The sequence below is a fragment of the Arachis hypogaea genome, chromosome 14 (genome assembly GCF_003086295.3).
Source record: "Arachis hypogaea cultivar Tifrunner chromosome 14, arahy.Tifrunner.gnm2.J5K5, whole genome shotgun sequence".
Lineage (NCBI taxonomy): Eukaryota > Viridiplantae > Streptophyta > Magnoliopsida > Fabales > Fabaceae > Arachis > Arachis hypogaea.
This window is the reverse complement of record NC_092049.1, coordinates 112502755-112526946: the sequence shown is the minus strand read 5'-3', so window position 1 is coordinate 112526946 and position 24192 is coordinate 112502755. Positions and strand designations below refer to the sequence as shown.

Here is a 24192-nt window from a genome sequence, read left to right as displayed (position 1 = left end):
GGAATTTAACAACCTTTGTTCTGGGAAGTGGATGTTCCTCGGATCTGTGGGGTGCTTGGTCCTTCAAGAGATAACTTCTGGCGCTTCAATTCCCTCAAGTCACGCCCTTGCTCTTCCTGTTCTTTAATCAGATAGCAAAGAATTTGACTTTGTTCCTTCTGTTCCTTTATTATTTGTTCCATAGCTTCTTGCATCTTGGTAACTGATGTTTCAAGATACTCCCAATATTCAGATTGAGGGATTTCTGGGAGAAATTCCTGTGTTTTCTTCTTGATGGGGTCATCCTGTGCTTGTTGTTTTTCCATTGATGCTTTGGTGATTGGTTTCTCAATTGAGATATACTCATCTATTCCCATCCTTACTCCAGCGTCCTTGCAGAGCAGAGAATTTAAGCTTGGGTAAGCCAACCTGGCCTCTTTAGAATTTTTATTAGCAATTTTGTAGAATTTAGTTGAAATCAGTTGTTGAACTTCCACTTCTTTTTCCATCGTGATGCAATGGATCATCACTGCTCTTTTAACAGTGACTTCAGAACAGTTGCTGGTGGGCAGCAGAGAATGCCCAATGAAGTCCAGCCATCCTCTGGCGACTAGTTTGAGATCTTCTCTTTTGAGTTGATTTGGGACACCCTTTGTGCTAGTGGTCCACTGGCTCTAGGGATACATATATCCTCTAGAATCTTATCCAGGCCCTTGTCTGTTCTCATCATTCTCCTGTTGAAAGAGTCTGGATCATCTTTCAGCTGAGGTAGCTTTAAGATCTCCCTGATCTTGTCAGGGTTGGTATGAACAATCTTTCCTCTGACCACGGTCCGATATTCATAGAAAGCAGTTCCAGATAGTTTTTGCTTGTCTGTCTGCCACATGTTAGCATAGAACTCCTGGACCATATTTCTTCCCACTTTCGTCTCAGGATTAGCTAGGACCTCCCAATTCCTGATTCGAATTTGCTCCTGGATCTCCGGATATTCGTCTTCTTTCAGATCGAATCTAACTTCCGGGATCACTGATCTTAGACCCATTATTTTGTAATAATGGTCTGAATGTTCTTTAGATAAGAACTTCCCTTGATTCCAAAGTGGTTTTGAAACACTCTCTTTCTTGCCTCTTGAAGTGGGTTGTTTTCCCTTAGGAGCCATGATCTTAGTGATCACGGATAAACACACCAAACTTAGAGGTTTACTTGTCCTCAAGCAAAAGAAAAGAAAGGAGAGGGATAGAAGGAGAGCTAGGTGCAGTTGTTGATGGATGGGGGGGGGGGAGAGGCCGAACCCATATTTAAAGGGAGGGGGTGGGTTCGAAAATTTAGAAAAGATATGATAAAAAAGATTGATTTGGAAAAGATAAGATAGAAGATATGATAAGAGAGGATATAGTTTAAAATTGAAAAGATATGAAAGATTTTTGAAAAAGATAAATCTAGATTTTGAAAAAGATAATGTGGAGATTTGAAAAAGATATTGATGAGTTGAAAAGATTTTTGAAAAAGAGTTGAATTGGATTGAAAAAGAGGATTTGTGCTTATGGATTAAGATACATTTGATATTTTTAAAGTAGGATTTTTAGAAATTAGGGATTTTAGAAATTAGGGATTTTAGAAATCAGGGTTCTTAACATGTTTATGCAAAAAAAATCATGAATTGAAAACATGGAAATTAAAATTAAAATGAAAAATATGAAGAAAAAATGAAATTACCTCATCCCCACCATCCTGGCATTTGAACGCCCAAACGCTGCCTGTTTTAGGCGTTCAACGCCCAAATGCTGCTCTTCTGGGCGTTCAACGCCCAGTTGTTGCCCTTTTCTGGCGTTGAACGCCAGATAGCTATCCTTACTGGCGTTCAGTGCCCAAAACAGGCTCTTACTGGCGTTTTCTTGCCAGTGAGCTCTTTTTCTCTGTTTTGTGTGCAGATTCCTTCTATAACCTTGTGAACTTATGCAATTGATTCTTTACCTTTTTATCAATGAACTTTATATAAACAAATAAAAATAAAAATATGGCAAAATGCTTAGAGGATTGATGCCCCATGGCTGGGTTGCCTCCCAGCAAGCGCTTCTTTATTGTCTTTAGCTGGACCTTGCTGAGCTTTTAGTCTAGCTTCAGCCTTGAGCACTCTTGCTCAACATTGCCTTCAAGATAGTGCTTGATTCTCTGTCCATTGACAATGAATTTCTTATCAGAATTAATATCTTGAAGCTCCACATAACCATATGGTGATACACTTGTAATCACATATGGTCCCCTCCACCGGGACTTCAGTTTCCTGGGGAATAGCTTGAGCCTAGAGTTGAACAACAGAACCTTTTGTCCTGGTTCAAAGATTCTAGATGACATCTTTCTGTCATGGCACTTTTTTTATTTTTCTTTATAAAGCTTGGCATTTTCGAAAGTAGTGAATCTGAATTCCTCTAGTTCATTTAGCTGGAGCAATTTTTTTTCTCCAGCTAATTTGGCATCAAAGTTTAGGAATCTGGTTGCCCAGTAGGCTTTATGTTCCAGTTCCACGGGCAGGTGACATGCCTTACCATAGACCAGTTGGTATGGAGAGGTCCCTATAGGAGTCTTGAATGCTGTTCTGTATGCCCACAGAGCATCATCCAAGCTTCTTGCCCAATCCTTTCTACGGGTATTTACAGTCCGTTCTAGGATTCTTTTTAGCTCTCTGTTAGAGACTTCAGCTTGTCCATTAGTCTGTGGATGATATGGAGTCGCCACCTTGTGGCGAATCCCATACCGGACCATGGCAGAGTAAAGCTTTTTGTTGCAGAAGTGAGTGCCCCCATCACTGATTAGTACTCTAGGGACCCCAAACCTGCTGAAGATATATTTCTGGAGGAACTTCAGCACTGTTTTAGTATCATTGGTGGGTGTGGCAATGGCCTCAACCCATTTTGATACATAGTCAACTGCCACCAGAATATAAGTGTTTGAGAATGATGGTGGGAAAGGTCCCATGAAGTCAATTCCCCATACGTCAAACAACTCAATCTCCAAGATTCCTTGTTGAGGCATGGCGTAACCATGAGGCAGATTACCAGCTCTTTGACAACTGTCACAGTTACGTATAAACTCTCGGGAATCCTTATAGAGTGTGGGCCAATAGAAGCCACATTGGAGGACCTTGGTGGCTGTTTGCTCACCTCCGAAATGGCCTCCATATTGAGATCCATGGCAATGCCATAGGATCCTCTGTGCTTCTTCTCTAGGAACACACCTACCGATTATTCCGTCTGCACATCTCTTAAAGAGATAGGGTTCATCCCACAAGTAGTACTTTGCATCAGTGATTAATTTTTTCTTTTGTTGCCTGTTGTACTCTTTGGGTATGAACCTTGCAGCTTTATAGTTTGCAATATCGGCAAACCATGGTGTTTCCTAAATGGCAAATAAATGCTCATCCGGAAAAGTCTCAGAGATCTCAAGAGAGGGGAGGGACGTCCCTTCTACTGGCTCTATCCGGGACAGATGATCAGCCACTTGGTTCTCTGTCCCTTTTCTGTCTCTTATTTCTATATCAAACTCTTGCAGAAGCAACACCCATCTGATGAGCCTGGGTTTTGAATCATGCTTTGTGAGTAGATATTTAAGAGCAGCATGGTCAGTATACACAATCACTTTTGATCCTACTAAGTATGATCTGAACTTGTCAATGGCATAAACCACTGCAAGTAATTCTTTTTCTGTGGTTGTGTAATTTTTCTGGGCATCATTTAAAATGCGACTAGCATAATAAATGACGTGCAGAAGCTTGTCATGCCTCTGTTCCAATACTGCACCAATGGCGTGATCACTGGCATCACACATTAGCTCAAATGGTAATGTCCAGTCTGGTGCGGAAATAACTGGTGCTGTGACCAGCTTAGCTTTCAGCGTTTCAAACGCCTGCAGACACTCTGTGTCAAACACAAATAGCGTGTCAGCAGCTAGCAGATTACTTAGAGGTTTTGCGATTTTTGAAAAATCCTTTATAAACCTCCTATAGAATCCTGCATGCCCCAGAAAGCTTCTAATTGCCTTAACATTGGCAGGTGGTGGTAATTTTTCAATTACCTCTATTTTTGCTTGATCCACCTCTATTCCCTTGTTTGAGATTTTATGCCCAAGGACAATCCCTTCAGTCACCATGAAGTGACATTTTTCCCAGTTTAAGACTAGGTTGGTCTCTTGGCATCTCTTCAGGACAAGTTTCAGGTGATCAAGACAGGAGCTGAATGAGTCTCCATATACTGAGAAGTCATCCATGAAGATCTCCAGAAATTTTTCCACCATATCAGAGAAAATAGAGAGCATGCATCTCTGGAAGGTTGTAGGTGCATTACACAGCCCAAATGGCATCCTTCTATAAGCAAACACTCCAGATGGACATGTGAATGCTGTTTTCTCTTGATCCTGGGATCTACTGCAATCTGGTTATAGCCTGAGTAGCCATCCAAAAAGCAGTAATAATCATGACCTGCCAGTCTTTCTAGCATCTGGTCTATGAATGGTAAAGGAAAATAATCCTTTCTGGTGGCTGTATTGAGCCTTCTGTAGTCAATACACATGCGCCACCCTGTAACTGTTCTTGTAGGAACCAGTTCATTTTTTTCATTATGGATCACTGTCATGCTTCCCTTTTTTGGGACGACTTGGACAGGACTCACCCAGGGGCTATCAGAAATAGGATAAATAATCCCAGCCTCTAGTAATTTGGTGACCTCTTTCTGCACCACTTCTTTCATGGCTGGATTTAGCCGCCTCTGTGGTTAAAACACTGGTTTAGCATTATTCTCCAATAAGATTTTGTGCATGCATCTAGCTGGGCTTATGCCCTTAAGGTCACCTATGGACCACCCAAGAGCTGTCTTGTGTGTCCTTAGCACTTGAATAAGTGCTTCCTCTTCCTGTGGATTTAAAGCAGAGCTTATGATCACTGGAAAAGTGTCACCTTCTCTCAGAAATACATATTTCAGGGATGGTGGTAATGGTTTGAGCTCGGGTTTAGGAGGGAAGAGGAAATTTCAGAGGCTCTTTCATCTCCTCTGAATTCTCCAAATCAGGCTGAACATCTTTAAAGATGTCTTCCAACTCTGATTCGAGACTCTCAGCCATGTTGATCTCTTCTACCAAAGAGTCAATAAGATCAACTTTCATGCAGTCTTTTGATGTGTCTGGATGCTGCATGGCTTTGATAGCATTCAACTTAAACTCATCATCATTGACTCTCAGGGTTATTTCCCCTTGTTGGACATCAATGAAGGTTCGTCCAGTTGCTAGGAAGGGTCTTCCTAAAATGAGAGTAGCACTTTTGTGCTCCTCCATTTCCAGCACTACAAAGTCAGTGGGAAAGGTGAATGACCCAACTTTGACAATCATGTCTTCAATCATGCCTGATGGGTATTTAATGGAGCTATCAGCAAGTTGGAGACATATCCGGGTTAGTTTAACTTCTTCAGTTAAGCCAAGCTTTCTGATAGTGGATGCAGGTATTAGGTTGATGCTTGCCCCAAGATCGCACAAAGCTGTCTTGGTGCAATTACCTTCTAATATGCATGGTATCAGAAAACTCCCAGGGTCTTTAAGCTTTTTAGGAAAGCTTTTTAGAATGACTGCACTGCATTCTTCAGTGAGGAGAACTCTTTCTGTTTCTCTCCAATCCTTTTTATGACTCAAGATCTCTTTCATGAACTTGGCATAAGAAGGTATTTGCTCAAGTGCCTCTGCAAATGGAATCTTTATTTCAAGAGTCCTGAGATAATCTGCAAAGCGAGCAAATTGCTTATCCTGTTCCTCTTTCCGGAGTTTTTGAGGATAAGGTATCTTGGCTTTATATTCCTCAACCTTAGTTGCTGTAGGTTTATTGCCTACAGAAGTGGTTGAAGAAGCCTTTTTAGAGGGGTTGTCATCAGCACTTGTGTGTGTCTGATCCCTCACTGGCAATTGAGTGCCAGAGTTAGAAGCTGGAGTGATGTGAGACGCCAACTCCTTGTCTGTTCCTGGCGTCTGAACGCCAGAACTGTGCCCATTTTGGGCGTTTAGCGCCAGATCTTGCCCATTTTGGGCGTTCAACGCCAGATCCTTGCTTGTTTCTGGCGTTGAACGCCAGTCCTTGCTTGTTACTGGCGTTGAACGCCAGTCTTGGGTATGATCTGGGCGTTCAGCACCAGCCTTCCACCAGATTGCTGGCGTTTTAACGCCAGAATTACTTTTCCCTGGGCTCTTACTGTCCTCAGGTGAATTTTGGGTGGTTTGCTCATTCCTTAACTCTTTGCTGCCTTGAGGTGGGGTATTTAATGTTTTTCCACTTCTTAATTGAACTGCTTGGCATTCTTCTGTTATTTGTCTTGACAGCTGCTGCTTTGTTTGCTTCAATTGTTCTTCCATATTTATATTAGCCATCCTTGTCTCTTGTAGTTTATCCTTGAATTCGGCTAACTGCTTTGTTAGAAAGTCCAATTGCTGATTGAATTCAGCAGCTTGTTTTACAGGGCTGAGTTCAGCAGCTACTATTTTAACCTCTTCTTTCATGGAAGGGTCACTGCTTAGGTACAGATGTTGATTCCTGGCAACTGTATCAATGAGCTCTTGAGCTTCTTCAATTGTCTTTCTCATGTGGATAGATCCACCAGCTGAGTAATCTAGAGACATCTGAGCTCCTTCTGCAAGCCCATAATAGAAGATGTCTAACTGGACCCACTCTGAAAACATTTCAGAGGGGCATTTTCGTAGCATCTCTCTGTATCTCTCCCAGGGATCATAAAGAGATTCATTATCTCCTTGTTTGAAGCCTTGGATGTCCAGCCTTAGCTGTGTCATCCGTTTTGGGGGAAAGTATTGATTCAGGAATTTTTCTGTCAGCTGTTTCCATGTCCTTATGCTGGCCTTAGGTTGGTTATTTAACCACCTCTTAGCTTGATCTTTTACAGCAAACAGAAACAGTAATAGTCTGTAGACGTCCTGATCTATTTCCTTATCATGTACTGTGTCAGCAGTTTGTAAAAATTGTGCCAGAAACTTTGTAGGTTCTTCCTTTGGAAGACCGGAATACTGGCAGCTTTGCTGCACCATGATAATGAGTTGAGGATTCAACTCAAAGCTACTGACTCCAATGGAGGGTATGCAGATACTACTCCCATATGAAGCAGTAGAGGGGTTAGCATATGACCCCAGAGTCCTCCTGGACTGTTCATTTCCACTTAGATCCATGATGGAGAAAGGGAGATGATGTCAAATAAAAAAATTTATTTTTGTTTATTTATTTATTTATTTATTTCGAAAATGAAATAAATTAAAATAAAATAAACAAAAATGGTTGAAAATTTTCGAAAAAATGAGGAGAGAGAAAGTGGTTAGGAAGTTTTGAAAAGGATATGATGATTTTTGAAAAAGGTTTTAAATTTTGAACAAAAAAATCTAAGTTTTAAAGGTAAATTTCAAAAATTTGCTTTAAAATAGAGAGAAAAGATATTTTTGAATTTAAAGAGGAGAGAGAAAAACAATAAGATAGCACAAGATTTAAAATTTTTAGATCTAATGCTCCTTGTTTTTGAAAATTTTGGAGGGAAAACACCAAGGAACACCAAACTTAAAAATTTTAAGATTAAGACACAAGGAAAACTCAAGAACACTTTGAAGACTCATAAGAACACAAGAACATGAAGAAAGAACACCAACCTTAAAATTTTTAGAAAACCAAACTAAAATTTTCGAAAACCAAAGGAAAATCAACAAGAAAACACCAAACTTAAAGTTTGGCACAAAATTTAATAGAGAAATTATTATTTTTGAAAAAGATTTTAAAAAGAGTATACCAAACTGCCACGGACTTAGACCAACGCTCTAGCCAATTGGACAGTAAATGTAACACTTGTTTTGAAGGAGTATATTTAAAAATTTTCTTTTTTTTTTTTGAAAAAGAAAATAAGGATTCTAAAATTTTAACCAAAAACAATAATAAGAGACTCTAAACCAAAAAGAAAAATTTTTTCCTAATCTAAGCAACAAAATAAACCGTCAGTTGTTCATACACGAACAATCCCCGGCAACGGCACCAAAAACTTGGTGCATGAATTGTGAATCACACTTTTCACAACTAGTACCACTAACCAGCAAGTGCACTGGGTCGTCCAAGTAATACCTTACGTGAGTAAGGGTCGAATCCCACAGAGATTGTTGGTTTGAAGCAAGCTATGGTTATCCTGTAAATCTCAGTTAGGAGGTCAATTATAATTATCAGTTGACTTGCAAATGAACAAGGGAACATAAAATAAATACTTGGTATGTAATAATGGAGAATGTGTTGGAGTTTTGGAGATACTTTGTCTTCTGAATCTCTGCTTTCCTCTGCCTTGTTGTTCACGCACGCACGTTCCTCCTATGGCAAGCTGTGTGTTGGTGGATCACCGTTGTCAATGGCTACCATCCATCCTTCCAGTGAAAAGGATCCAAGTGCGCTGTCACCGCACGGCTAATCATCTGCAGGTTCTCAATCGTACCGGAATAGGATTTACTATCCTTTTGCGTCTGTCACTACGCCCAGCATTCGTGAGTTTGAAGCTCATCACAGCCATTCAATCCCAGAATCCTACTCGAAATACCACAGACAAGGTTTAGACTTTCCGGATTCTCATGAATGCTGCTATCTATCTAGCTTATACCACGGAGATCCTGATTAAGGAATCTAAGAGATATTCATTCAATCTGATGTAGAACGGAGGTGATTGTCAGACACACGTTCATACATTGAGGAAGGTGATGAGTGTCACAGATCATCACCTTCTCCATAATTAGGCGCGAATGGATATCTTAGATAGGAACACGCATGTTTGAATGGAAAACAGAAATACTTGCATTAATTCATCGAGACACAGCAGAGCTCCTCACCCCCAACAATGGAGTTTAGAGACTGATGCCGTCAAAGAGTACAAAGTTCAGATCTAAAAATGTCATGAGATACAAAATAAGTCTCTAAAAGTTGTTTAAATACTCAACTAGTAACCTAGGTTTACAGAAAATGAGTAAACTATGATAGATAGTGCAGAAATCCACTTCTGGGGCCCACTTGGTGTGTGCTGGGGCTGAGACTAAAGCTTTCACGTGCCTGGGGCTGTTTTGGGCGTTCAACGCCAGCTTTGGATCCTATTCTGGCGTTGAACTCCAACTTGCAACTTGTTTCTGGAGCTGGACGCCATAATTGGGCAGAGAGCTGACGTTGAACGCCAGTTTACGTCGTCTATCCTTGAGCAAAGTATGGACTATTATATATTGCTGGAAAGCCCGGGATGTATACTTTCCAACGCAATTGGAAGCACGCCATTTGGAGTTCTGTAGCTCCAGAAAATCCATTTTGAGTGAAGGGAGGTCAGAATCCAACAGCATCAGCAGTCCTTTTTCAGCCTGAATCAGATTTTTGCTCAGCTCCCTCAATTTCAGCCAAAAAATACTTGAAATTACAGAAAAATACACAAACTCATAGTAAAGTCCAGAAATATGAATTTTGCCTAGAAACTAATGGAAATAAACTAAGAACCAACTAAAACATACTAAAATCTATATGAAATTAACCCCAAAAAGCGTATAAAATATCCACTCATCAGTTTCCTTCTTGAGGAACCAATGATGTCCTTGAGCTCTTCTATGTCTCTTTCTTGTCTTTGTTGCTCCTCCATTATTGCTTTTTGATCTTCTCTAATTTCATGAAGGATGATGGAGTGCTCTTGATGTTCCACCCTTAATTGTCCTATGTTGGAACTTAATTTTCTTAAGGAGGTGTTGATTTGCTCCCAATAGTTTTGTGGAGGAAAATGCATTTGAGGCATCTCCGGGATCTCATGGTGATGAGCTTCATGCGTCTCTTGAGCTCCATGAATGGGCTCTCTTGCTTGCTCCATCCTTTTCTTAGTGATGGGCTTCTCTTCCTCAATGGGAATGTCTCCTTCTATGAAAGCTCCAGCTGAGTAACATAGATGGCAAATAAGATGAGGAAAAGCTAGCCTTGCCCCAGGAGAGGGCTTTTCGGCTATTTTGTAGAGTTCAAGAGAGATGACTTTATGAACTTCTACTTCCTCTCCAATCATGATGCTATGAATCATGATGGCCCGATCCACAGTAACTTCGGATCGGTTGCTAGTGGGGATGATGGAGCGTTGTATGAACTCTAACCATCCTCTAGCTACAGGCTTGAGGTCCAGTCTTCTTAGTTGAACCGGCTTGCCTTTGGAGTCAATCTTCCATTGAGCTCCTTCCACACATATGTCTATGAGGACTTGGTCCAACCTTTGATTAAAGTTGACCCTTCTAGTGTAGGGGCGTGCATCTCCTTGCATCATAGGCAAGTTGAACGCCAACCTCACATTTTCTGGACTAAAATCTAAGTATTTCCCCCGAACCATGGTGAGATAATCCTTTGGGTCCGGGTTCTTACTTTGATCATGGTTCCTAGTGATCCATGCATTGGCATAGAACTCTTGAACCATTAGGATGCCGACTTGTTGGATGGGTTTTGTTAGAACTTCCCAACCTCTTCTTTGGATTTCATGTCGGATCTCTGGATACTCATTCTTCTTGAGCTTGAAAGGGACCTCAGGGATCACCTTCTTCTTGGCCACAACATCATAGAAGTGGTCTTTGATGGGCTTTGGAGATAAACCTTTCCATCTCCCATGACTCGAAGGTGGAAGCTTTTGTCTTCCCTTTCCCTTTTCTAGAGGATTCTTCGGTCTTAGGTGCAATCAATGGTAATGGAAAAACAAAAAGCTTATGCTTTTACCACACCAAACTTAAAATATTGCTCGCCCTCGAGCAAGAGAAGAAAGAATAGATGAAGAAGAAGAAGAAAATATGGAGGAGAGGGGGGATAGGTGTATTCGGCCAAGAAGAGAAGAGAGGGTTGTGTTGTGTGAAAATGAGGAGGACTGGAGGGCTATATATAGGGAAGGGGGGGTAAGGTTTCGGCCATATAGGGTGGGTTTGGGTGGGAAATTGATTTTGAATTTTGAAGGTAGGTGGTGTTTATGAGGTAGGTTTATGGGGAAGAGTGGATGGATGTGAGTGGTGGAGTGGTGATAGGGAAGAGAGATTGAGGTGATTGGTGAAGAGTTTTGGGGAAGAGTGTTTATGGGATTATGTGAAAGAGGGGTGAGAAGAAGTGAGTGGAGGTGGGTGGGGATCCTATGGGGTCCACAGATCCTGAGGTGTTCAAGGATTTACAACCTTGCACCAAATTAGGCATGCAAAATGCCCTTGCACACAACTCTGGGCGTTCAGCGCCAGATTGGTGCTTGTTCTGGGCGTTGAACGCCCATTTGTTGCCCATTTCTGGCGTTGAACGCCAGAACCATGCTTGCTCTGGGCGTTCAGCGCCAGCCCTTCTCCAGGGTGCAATTCTGGCGTTCAAACGCCCAGATGCTGCCCATTTTGGGCGTTCAGCGCCAGAACCATGCTCTGTTCTGGCGTTGAACGCCAGCCAGATGCTTCTTACTGGCGTTTAAACGCCAGTAAGGTCTTCCTCCAGGGTGTGATTTTTCTTCTGCTATTTTTTATTCCGTTTTCAATTTTTATATTTATTTTGTGACTCCACATGATCATGAACCTAATAAAACATATAACTAATAGAAATATAGTTAAATAAAAATTGGGTTGCCTCCCAACAAGCGCTTCTTTAATGTCAATAGCTTGACAGTGGGCTCTCATGGAGCCTCACAGATGTTCAGAGCATTGTTGAGACTCCCCAACACCAAACTTAGAGTTTGGATATGGGAGTTCAACACCAAACTTAGAGTTTAGTTGTGGCCTCCCAACACCAAACTTAGAGTTTGACTGTGGGGGCTCTGGTTGACTCTGTTTTGAGAGAAGCTTTTTATGCTTCCTCTCCATGTTTACAGAAGGGTCACCTTGAGTTGTAAACACAAGGGAGTCCTCATTCAATTGAAGGACTAGTTCACCTCTGTCAACATCAATCACAGCTCTTGCTGTGGCTAGGAAGGGTCTTCCAAGGATGATGGATTCATCCTCATCCCTCCCAGTATCTAGGACTATGAAATCAGTAGGGATGTAAAGGCCTTCAACCTTTACTAACACATCCTCTACTTGTCCATAAGCCTGTTTTCTTGAACTGTCTGCCATCTCTAATGAGATTTTAGTAGCTTGCACCCCAAAGATTCCCAGTTTCTCTATTACAGAGAGGGGCATGAGGTTTATCCCTGAACCAAGGTCACACAGAGCCTTATCAAAGATCATGTTGCCTATGGTACAAGGTATTAGGAAATTTCCAGGATCCTGTTTCTTCTGAGGCAATGTCAGTTGATCCAGATCACTCAGTTCATTAGTGAACAGGGGAGGTTCATCTCCCCAAGTCTCATTACCAAATAAATTGGCATTCAGCTTCATGATTGCACCAAGGTACTTGGCAACTTGCTCTTCAGTAACATCCTCATTCTCTTCAGAAGAGGAATACTCATCAGAGCTCATGAATGGCATAAGGAGGTTCAATGGAATCTCTATGGTCTCTAGATGAGCCTTAGATTCCTTTGGTTCTTCAGAGGGAAACTCCTTATTGATCACTGGACGTCCCAGGAGGTCTTCCTCACTGGGATTTACGTCCTCCCCTTCTTCCTTGGATTCGGCCATGATGGTTATATCAATGGCCTTACACTCTCCTTTTGGATTTTCTTCTGTATTGCTTGGGAGAGTACTAGGAGGGATTTCAGTGATCCTTTTACTCAGCTGGCCCACTTGTGCCTCCAAATTTCTAATGGAGGACCTTGTTTCATTCATGAAACTTACAGTGGCCTTAGATAGATCAGAGACTAAGTTTGCTAAATTAGAGGTTTTTTGTTCAGAGTTCTCTGTCTGTTGCTGAGTGGATGATGGAAAAGGTTTACTATTGTTAAACCTATTTCTTCCACCATTATTAAAGCCTTGTTGAGGCTTTGGTTGATCCTTCCACGAGAGATTTGGATGATTTCTCCATGAGGGGTTATAGGTGTTTCCATATGGTTCACCCATGTAATTTACCTCTGCTATTGCAGGGTTCTCAGGATCATAAGCTTCTTCTTCATAAGAAGCCTCTTGAGTACTGTTGGATGCAGCTTGCATTCCATTCAGACTCTGAGAAATCATATTGACTTACTGAGTCAATATTTTATTCTGAGCCAATATGGAATTTAGAGTATCAATTTCAAGAACTCCCTTCTTCTGAGGCGTCCCATTACTCACAGGATTCCTCTCAGAAGTGTACATGAACTAGTTATTAGCAACCATGTCAATGAGTTCTTGAGCTTCTGCAGGCGTTTTCTTTAGGTGAATGGATCCACCTACAGAAGTATCCAATGACATCTTAGCTAATTCAGACAGACCATCATAGAATATATCCAGGATGGTCCATTCTGAAAGCATGTCAGAAGGACACTTTTTGGTCAGTTCCTTGTATCTCTTCCAAGCTTCATAGAGGGATTCACCTTCTTTCTGTCTGAAGGTTTGAACATCCACTCTAAGCTTACTCAGCTTTTGAGGAGGAAAGAACTTGGCTAAGAAAGCCTTGACCAGCTTATCCCAAGAGTTCAGGCTATCCTTAGGTTGAGAATCCAACCATATTCTAGCTCTGTCTCTTACAGCAAACGGGAAAAGCATGAGCCTGTAGACTTCAGGATCTACTCTATTAGTCTTAACAGTATCACAGATCTGCAAGAATTCAGTTAAGAACTGAAAAGTATCTTCAGATGGAAGTCCATAAAACTTGCAGTTCTGCTGCATCAGAGAAACTAATTGGGGTTTCAGCTCAAAATTGTTTGCTCCAATGGTAGGGATGGAGATGCTTCTTCCATGTAAATTGGAATTAGGTGCAGTGAAGTCACCAAGCATCCTCCTTGCATTATTATTATTTTCGGCTGCCATCTCCTCTTCTTGTTCGAAAATTTTTGAAAGGTGCTTGCTGGATTGTTGTAATTTAGCTTCTCTTAGTTTCCTCTTCAGAGTCCTTTCAGATTCTGGATCTTCTTCAACAAGAATATTCTTGTCTTTGCTCCTGCTCATATGAAAAAGAGGGAATAGAAAAATAATAATAATAGGGATCCTTTTTATCCAAGTATAGAGGTTCCCTTATGTAAGTAGAAGAAAAGAAGAAGAAAAGAATGTAATGTAAGGAAAGAAACACAATGGTGAGGAGAGCAGAGATGTGAGATGAAGAGAAGTGTTAGTAGACGAATAAATAAATAGAAGGAAATGAGAGAGAAGGAGAATTTTCGAAAATTATTTTTGAAAAATGGTTAGTGATTTTCGAAAATAGTTTTTGAAAAAGGTTAGTAATTTTCGAAAATTAGGAATAAAATTAAAATCAAAAATTAAAATAATTAGTTAATTAAAAAGAATTTTTGAAAAAGAGGGAAGATATTTTCGAAAATTAGAGAGAGAGAGTTAGTTAGGTAGTTTTGAAAAAGATAAGAAACAAACAAAAAGTTAGTTAGTTAGTTGAAACAAATTTGAAAATCAATTTTGAAAAGATAAGAAGATAGGAAGTTAGAAAAGATATTTGAAAATCAAATTTTTGAAAAAGATATGATTTTGAAAAAGATAAGATAAAAAGATATTTTTGAAAAGATATGATTGAAATTAATTTTGAAAAAGATTTGATTTTTAAAATCACAATTAATGACTTGATTCACAAGAAATCACAAGATATGATTCTAGAACTTAAAGTTTGAATCTTTCTTAACAAGTAAGTAACAAACTTGAAATTTTTGAATCAAAACATTAATTGATGATGTTATTTTCGAAAATTATGTGATAAAGATAAGAAAAAGATTTTTTGAAAAAATATTTTTGGAATTTTCGAAAATAGTTAAGAAAAATGAAAAAGATTTGGTTTTTGAAAAAGATTTTGAAAAAGATAAGATTTTCAAATTGAAAATTTGATTTGACTCATAAAAACAACTAGATTTTTAAAAAGTTTTGAAAAAGTCAACTCAAATTTTCGAAATTTATGAGTGAAAAAGGGAAAGATATTTTTTTATTTTTTGAATTTTTAATGATGAAAGAGAAAAATTAAAACGTCATTTTCATGTTTTTCTCTTTTCTTTTTGAATCAAAACAAGGAATGCATGCAAGAACACTATGGATGTCAAGATGAACACCAAGAACACTTTGAAGATTATGATGAACATCAAGAACATATTTTTAAAAACTTTTAATGCAAAGAAAACATGCAAGACACCAAACTTAGAAATCTTTCATGTTCAGACACTATGAATGCAAAAATACATATGAAAAATAACAAAAGATACAAAACAAGAAAACATCAAGATCAAACAAGAAGACTTACCAAGAACAACTTGAAGATCATGAAGAACACTATGAATGCATGAATTTTCGAAAAATGCAAGATGAACATGCAATTGACACCAAACTTTCAACTTGACTCAAGACTCAAACAAGAAACATGAAATATTTTTGATTTTTTATGATTTTATGATTTTTTTTGTATTTTCTTTTAATTTTTTCGAAAATCATTTTGAAAAAGAAAAATAAGGATTCCAAAATTTTTAATATGAATTCCAGGAATCTTATGCTCTTTAGTCTAAAGCTCCAATCAAAGGGTCAGGCATGGCTTAATAGCCAGCCAAGCTTTAGTATGTAACTCAGACATGACACGCCTGACATACCCTATAGAGGAATTAGACAGGCCTTTACAGCCAGCCAGGCTTCAACATGCTTCATGAAACTCTAGAATTCATTCTTAAAAATTCTGAAGAAAAATATATTTTTGAAAACATTTTTTTTTCGAAAACAAAGGAGAAATTTTTGAAAGATTTTTGAAAAATTTTTGAAAATAAAACAAAAAGAAAATTACCTAATCTGAGCAACAAGATGAACCGTCAGTTGTCCAAACTCGAACAATCCCCGGCAACGGCGCCAAAAACTTGGTGTTGTTGCCGGATCAAACTTGGCACTGATGTTACCGGACCAAAAGCTTGCCGAAAACTTGAACAATCCCCGGCAACGGCGCCAAAAAACTTGGTGCACGAAATTGTGATCTCAGGCAATGGCGCCAAAAACTCTGTGCGCACGTCTTAATAAATTATTTTTCATTCACAACTTCGATACAACTAACCAGCAAGTGCACTGGGTCGTCCAAGTAATAAACCTTACGTGAGTAAGGGTCCCCACAGAGATTGTTGGTATGAAGCAAGCTATGGTCACCTTGTAAATATCAGTCAGGCGGATAATGATTGATATGGAGTTTTTGAAAATAATACTAATTAAACAGAAAATAAAGATAGAAATACTTATGTATATCACTGGTGAGAATTTCAGATAAGCGCATAGAGATGCTTTCGTTCCTCTGAACCTCTGCTTTCCTGCTGTCTTCATCCAATCAATCCTACTCCTTTCCATGGCTGGCTTTATGTAAGGACATCACCATTGTCAATGGCTACTTTTGATCCTCTCTGGAAAATAGTCCGATGCGCTGTCACTGCATGGCCAATCGTCTGGAGGCATCACCGTTGTCAATGGCTGCGTCCCATCCTCTTGTGAAAATGGTCCAAATGCTCTGTCACAGCACGGCTAATCATCTGAGGTTCTCGATCATGCTGGAATAGGATTCACCCTCCTTTTGCGTCTGTCACTACGCCCAGCAATCGCGAGTTTGAAGTTCGTCACAGTCATTCAATCCCAGAGTCCTACTCGGAATACCACAAACAAGGTTTAGACTTTCCGGACTCTCATGAATGCCGCCATCAATCTAGCTTATACCACGAAGATTCTGATTAAGAGATCCAAGAGATACTCATTCAATCTAAGGTAGAACGGAAGTGGTTGTCAGGCACGCGTTCATAGGGAATGATGATGATTGTCACGTTCATCACATTCATGTTGAAGTGCGAATGAATATCTTAGAAGCGGAATAAGTTGAGTTGAATAGAAAAACAGTAGTACTTTGCATTAATCTTTGAGGAACAGCAGAGCTCCACACCTTAATCTATGGAGTGTAGAAACTCTACCGTTAAAAATACATAAGTGAAAGGTCCAGGCATGGCCGAATGGCCAGCCCCCAAAACGAGATCACAGGATCAAAAATACAATCCAGGATGTCAAATACAATAGTAAAAGGTCTTATTTATACTAAACTAGTTACTAGGGTTTACAGAAGTAAGTAATTGATGCATAAATCCACTTCCGGGGCCCACTTGGTGTGTGCTTGGGCTGAGCTTGAATGTTACACGCGCAGAGGCTCTTTCTGGAGTTGAACGCCAGGTTGTAACATGTTTCTGGCGTTCAACTCTGGTTTGTGACTTGTTTCTGGCGTTTAACTCCAGACAGCAGCGTAGAACTGGCGTTCAATGCCCTTTTACGTCATCTAAACTTGGCCAAAGTATGGACTATTATATATTGCTGGAAAGCTCTGGATGTCTACTTTCCAACGAAATTGGAAGCGCGCCATTTTGATTTCTGTAGCTCTAGAAAATCCATTTTGAGTGCAGGGAGGTCAGAATCCAACAGCATCAGCAGTCCTTCTTCTACCTCTGAATCTGATTTTTGCTCAAGTCCCTCAATTTCAGCCAGAAAATACTTGAAATCAGAGAAAAATACACAAACTCATAGTAAAGTCCAGAAATGTTAATTTAGCATAAAAACTAATGAAAACATCCCTAAAAGTAACCAGATTCTACTAAAAACATACTAAAAACAATGCCAAAAAGCGTATAAATTATCCACTCATTACACAGCTCCTAAGTTGGGCTTTTAACTGCTTATTTTCTTTAACAAGTTCACAAGCAGTTTCGACCTCCCTTACTTTTTCTTTAAGAAAACTATTTTCTTCTTTAAGAAAGGTGATTTGTTGTTCAAGTTTTTGATTATCCAGCAAGAAGCATCTTATTTTTCAGAAAGATGATCTATCATAAGATGAAGAGATTCAGTGTCCGGGTTAGGAATGATTACCTATTCAATGTGGTCAGCCATAAGACATGGTTGAACTTGGTTTCAGATTCTTCATCATCTTTAGAATCGTTTTCTAAGTCTTCCCAAGAGGCCATCAGCCATTTCTTCCTTCCCTTCTTTGGCTTTTCTTCTTTCTTCAACTTAGGGCAATCAAATTTGAAATGCCCAATTTCTTTGCAATTATAGCATGTCACCTTGCTGAGATCTTTTCTTTGTTTCCTAGAGCTGCTTCCTTTGCCTCTCTCTTTGAACTTTACCATTTTCCTGAATTTTTTGGCAAACAACACAAATTCATTTTCAGAAGAGTTATCACTGGATTCATCATCCAGGTGGTTAGTAACAGATGTAAAAGCAATTCCTTTCTTTTTTTAATCTTTTTTTCAAATAAGTATTTTCAAAAGCAAGTAGGTTTTCTCTCAAGTCATCATATGTCATGGAATCTAGACCACTACTTTCAGATATGATTAAAGCTTTTGTTTCCCACTCTTTTGTAAGACATCTTAGAACTCTCCTCACAAGCACAGAATCAGGATACGTTATTCCCATAGCATCCAAGCCAACAATGATGATGTTGAATCTTTCAAATATTTCATCTATTGATTCTCCTTCCTTCATTGAGAATATTTTATATTCTCTATTCAACATGTCTATCCTAGTCTTCTTTACTATGGTGGTTCCTTCATGAGTGATTTAGAGTTTGTCCCAGATTTCCTTTGCCGTTGTGCATCGTGATACCCGTCGGTACTCCTCGAAGCTGATAGCGCAGTTGAGCAGGTTGATAGCCTTGGCATTGAGCTCCATCTTCTTTCTGTCTTCTTCAGTCCAGCTGGCTTTTGGTTTGAGTGAGATAACTCCTTCAGCACTTGTAGTGGTTGGAAACTGTGGACCCTCAAGGATGATCTTCTACAATCTGTAATCTACTGCTTACACAAAAATCTTCATTCTCTCCTTCTAATAGGTGTAGTTTTTTCCATTGAAAAGAGGAGGTCTGTTGCTTGACTGTCCTTCTGTCAGGTTGTAGGACACCAGGGTTGAGTCACTGTTCTCTGCCATCTGGATCTTTTCTCCAAGCTGCAAAGCTTGATCTCTTTGAGACCAAGCTCTGATACTAATTGATGGTTTCAGTGGCTAAGAGAAGGGGGGGCTGAATCTTAGCCCCCTCTTTCACTTGATAACACTTGCTGGTCTTTTAAAACAACTTCTGGAGACTTTTTGATTTTTGTCTCGTACCCAGCCACGAGACTTTTCTTTTTATCTCGTGACCTGGCACGAGATATTTTCCAGTTTTATCTCTTGTGCAGCAGAAATAGAAATGGAGTAGAAGAGAGAGAAAATTACACCCAGATATATCCTGGTTCAGCTGCTAAGTGCAGTGCAGCCTACATCCAGTCTCCGTCACAACAATGATGGAATTTCACTATAATCATATTTGATTACAGACACCAATTCTCCCTAGGAACTACCCTTCCTATCCGGAACAAGTCCAGAATCTAAAACCCCAATCTTGAACTTGACTTGGTTACTGCCAAGCTTTCAATATGCTAAGTGCTAACCCAACTTGCAAGAAGATTTCCACAAAATCATGAAACACAACACAGATGTACAAAGGACCTCTAAGGACATCTATGGCTTTTTCTTTTAATTTTGCACTCTCTGCCTTTTTCCGCTCTATGGCTTTTTCTTTACAAACCTCACTGTTTGCCTTTTTTCCATGAGACTCAAGATAGACAAAATTAAACAGAAAAATTACAAAATGAAAATATTGAAGGAGAAGAAATTCTGTTAGCTTAGGTAGCTCTGAGAACTCTGTGCCTTGCACTCTCACTCCTTGCTTCAAACCCTGGCTGTTCACCCTTACTTATAGAAAGAAGCCTCCACGGTTGAAACCAAACAAACCAAGCTAATCTTCTTCTTCTTCATGCAAACCGGTTCGGCCAGAGAAAGATGAGAAGTAACCGAATGCAATAACAAACATGCAATTACTTCTGGTTCTTTCTTGGTCACCAACAGTCATCAATCCGAGCTTTCCATCTTGCCTTGCTCTCTAAGATGAACTCCTAGCCCTTGATGCATGCTTGATGATGATAGCTTCATCTGCTCCAATCTCTGTCTCTTCCATCACGTAGCCACTGTAGCTACCTTCTGTGGTGGTTGAGCAGAATTAGAGTCAAGCCATCCCTCCAAGGACCTTCTTCTCTGACCGAGATCTTCTTCAACCATTTTTGGTATGGAGAAGCCAAGATCTCTTCACCAAATCTTACCATAAGTGATGAGAATCTTAGCCACAACATAGTTTTTGTTTTCTTTTTCTTGCCATCATTGTGATGGTCTTGTTACTTGCATCTTCATCTCTTCGGTAGCTAGCTTTAGCTTCCATGCTTTCTCTGTTGAAATGATCGAAGGAAGAAGAAAGAGTAGAGAGAGAAGAAAGGAAATATTCAATGGATTTGAGCAACAATTAATGTAACAAAGGGAGAGAACAAAAGTAAACTCAAGTTTCCCACTTCCCTTTGCTGAGTAGCGTGTAGAGTCATTAAAACTACCAAATCAATTTCTCTCTCTCATTTATGTTTTCAATACTAGCAAATTAAAATTTGAAATCCATCCCACAATAAGAAATGGAATCTGTTGGAAGTATGAAGCAATTTTGCTTTCTTTCTCGTTTTGGTTTCGGATCAAGCATTGGAGTATCCAACCAAGATTTGAGTTGGGCTAATGATAATGTGAATTGAATCTGGCCCATCCAAGAATAATAATTCAGCCACACTTCTTTGATTGTTTGTATCAAAGCTAATGATAAAATTAATTGGGCTTATTTCACACATTCTGGCCCAACTAACACAACCATGATTTCAGCCATATAAATTTAATACCAAGGCTGAGTATATGAATTGGGCTAGCCAATATTTTTCGGCCCAACACCAAAATCTGCATTGCAAAATTATTTATCAATACATATTAATTAGAATCAAATTAACAATTTTGTATTTTAATTAAATTAATAATATTTGTTCATCATCAAATTAAATTTAGAGTTTTTCAAACTCATCAATAATAATATTTTTGTTTATATTGTTGAGTCCTTTGATTTATGGCACAATTATTTAGGAGATGTTAATTTTTATAAATTAGATGATATGATAAAATATAATCTTATTCCAAAATCAATTAAAAATTCAGATGTATGCACAACTTGTATGTTAACCAAAATAACAAGATTTTCTTTTGAAAGAGTACAAAAAAATTCAAAGTTATTAGAATGAGTACATTCTGATGTATGTGATTTGCATTGTTGGTCTACTATAGGTGAAAAGAATTATTTTATAACTTTTATTGATGATTTTAGTAGATATTATTATATATATTTGATGCATTCTAAAGATGAAGTCTTGGATAAATTTAAGATTTTTAAAACCGAAGTTGAATTGCAACATGAAACCTTTATTAAATGCTTAAGCTCTGACCGTGGAGGAGAATATTATAATCCTAGTTACTTTGAGTCTATTGGTATTATTCATCAAACCATTGCACCATATTCTCCACAACAGAATAGTATTGCTGAAAGAAAAAATAGGGTACTGAAAGAAATAGTTAACGCTATGCTATCTTATTCTGGTCTAGCAAAAAGTTATTGGGGTGAGGCTATGTTAACTGCCTGTTATATTTTAAATAGAATTCATAATAAAAGAAATAAAATAACTCCATATAAATTTTAAAAGAATAAAAATTCTAATCTTAAATATCTTAAAGTTTGGGGCTATAGAGCAATAGTAAAAGTTCCTGAACCTAAAAGAAAGAAATTAGGAGAAAGAGGTATAGAATATATTTTCTTTAAGATATTTAAATAGAATTCCTAATAAAAGGAATAAAATAACTCCATACGAATTTTGAAAGAATAAAAATTCTAATCTTAAATATCTTAAAGTTTGGGGCTATAGAGAAATAGTAAAAGTTCCTGAACCTAAAAGAAAGAAATTAGGAGAAAGAGGTATAGAATATATTTTCTTTTATTGAATCAAGAGATGCAATTTTTTTAGAAGATAGATTAATTTCAATTCCAACACCTAAAAATAAAATTTACTTAAAAATAGAAGAAAATATAAAAAATAAATCCGTTGAAAATATTGAACCTAGAAAAAGTAAAAGAATAAGAAAAACAAAGATTTATGGACCAGATTTCTTTATGTTCCTTGTGAAAGGGACAGGAGAATCAATAGATGGCATTGCACCTATATGCCTTCATATGGAAGGTGATCCAGAAACTTATGAAGAGGCTAAGGTCTTGAGATTCAGATTTTTGGAAAGAAGCAATACAAGATGAAATGGACTCAGTAATGAGAAATAACACTTGAAAATTAGTGGATCTTCATCATGGGTCAAAGGCCATTGGTTCTAAATGGATTTTCAAGAAAAAGTGACTCAAACAACTCCACAACCAAATCATCATCTCATCATCAATATCCAAACTCAAAGGTACCACAATAGAAACAAACACAAGCAAAAACATACAAGGAAAACACAGGTATAGATTACAGTTACAGCAAATAGTTCAGATAGCAGTTAATAACAATTAAGCAATTAGGCAGACCCAAACAAATTCAAACTCAAGCAAAGTATACAAATGCATATGATGAATGCCTATCCTATGGCTGTTGATATCAACTGTCGGTTACGTAGCCATCCTGACATGTTCTCAAGTTCAAAACTACACTATGGGGAGAATCCCCAAGCTGACATGGGGAAGAGAACGCCCCCAAGCTCAAATATATCCATGGGACGAATCCCAAGCTGACATGGGGAGAAGAGACCACACCCCAAGCTGACATGGGAAAAACAATACCCAAGCTGACATGGGAGAAACAATACCCCAAGCTGACATGGGGGAGACAACGCCCCAAGCTCAATATATTCAATAATTTTTCATAATTATCATTTTCATTTCTGATACTAATTCATATCTCATTTTCACGTTCATCCTCATTATCATTCAATTATTCAAAAATCATACTCAAAAATCAATCTTCACTCTCACACTCATTCTCATCATACCACTTGTTACTTTCTTCAATAATTCAAATTCAAAATATAATTCTTTCTTTTCTAAATAAATCAAGCACCAAACGTAAACTTTTTCTTCATAATTCCCAAAAATCAAATTATAAAATCCTTGAAAATCTAAATCTTTTTGAATAACCAATTTTTAAACAAAGTCTCCAATTTTTATAAAAATTTGGGCATCATCTCCTCTAAAATTTGGACTATGCCACCCTTGTGGGTCCCATCAAAACCACATTTTTCAACCCATTCTCAACTAGTTTTCAATATCAAATCCTTTCCAAATCAAACCAAATTTCAACATTATACATCTTCCAGTAATTCAAGGAAAATCAATTCGATAACGACCAACTTAACAAACCAAAATAGCAAATCAAAATAACTAGCTTCCTCAATAATTCAGTAGACCAGTCAAATAAATAATCACAGCCATCCAAATAGTTCAATTCAATTCATAAAACTCATGTAATTATAAAAATATATTTTTCATATTATTATCGATTTATAACAACTCTTAAAAGTAAAATGAATTTAAGAAAACGCCCCTACCTCGATAAGTCGAGTCTCATAACCCAACGCATCATAGAAAAATCCTTTCTCTCAGCCCGCGGTCAACGGAAGCCGCAAATCTCAGCTCAAATCATTCTTGTAGCAACCACAGCAACATTTATGCAACATGCAATATTCAGAACTCGAACCTATGTTACCAAGCCTCAGAGTCTATAACCAAACACAACAGAAAACTAACGCAAGAGTTTTCAAAACTTAATTACTTACTGGAATAGTAAAATGAAGTAGCTGAAAACTCCAAACACGACATGCAAGCACCGATACTCAACCTAAAGCATTAACATTGCAAGGACCTTAGAAACATATCACAGAATAGTGACTAAAAGAAATCAGAACAGGGAAAGGCTTACTGAACCTACGAGTATCCGAGAAAACAGAACGGCGGCGACTCCGTTGATGATGCGGCAACTTGATGTCGCATGCACGGGTACTGAACTCAGCTTGTAAGAACCACAACTCAGCCCTGCATTACCATCATCTCAGTTACTCTAATAGGCTATGACGGAAAACTAATTTCAAAGGTTTCAGAGACGATAAGGCACCCAGGGAAAAATGACTTCATTGGCGGTTTCCGGCAGCAGAGGAGGCGAGGAACGGCGACGAAGGCGCGGCGGTCTCCCTCCCCTGTGCGCACTCTCCCACTCTCTTCCT

The 24192-nt window shown here is 38.6% G+C and overlaps 1 non-coding gene across 1 annotated transcript; it reads left to right on the top strand.

The window, feature by feature from the left end:
* Positions 1-13368: 13368 nt before the first annotated feature.
* Positions 13369-13476, top strand: LOC112746726 (small nucleolar RNA R71). Its single transcript, XR_003174594.1, has one exon. It is a non-coding gene; the product is annotated as a small nucleolar RNA R71 (small nucleolar RNA).
* Positions 13477-24192: the final 10716 nt, after the last annotated feature.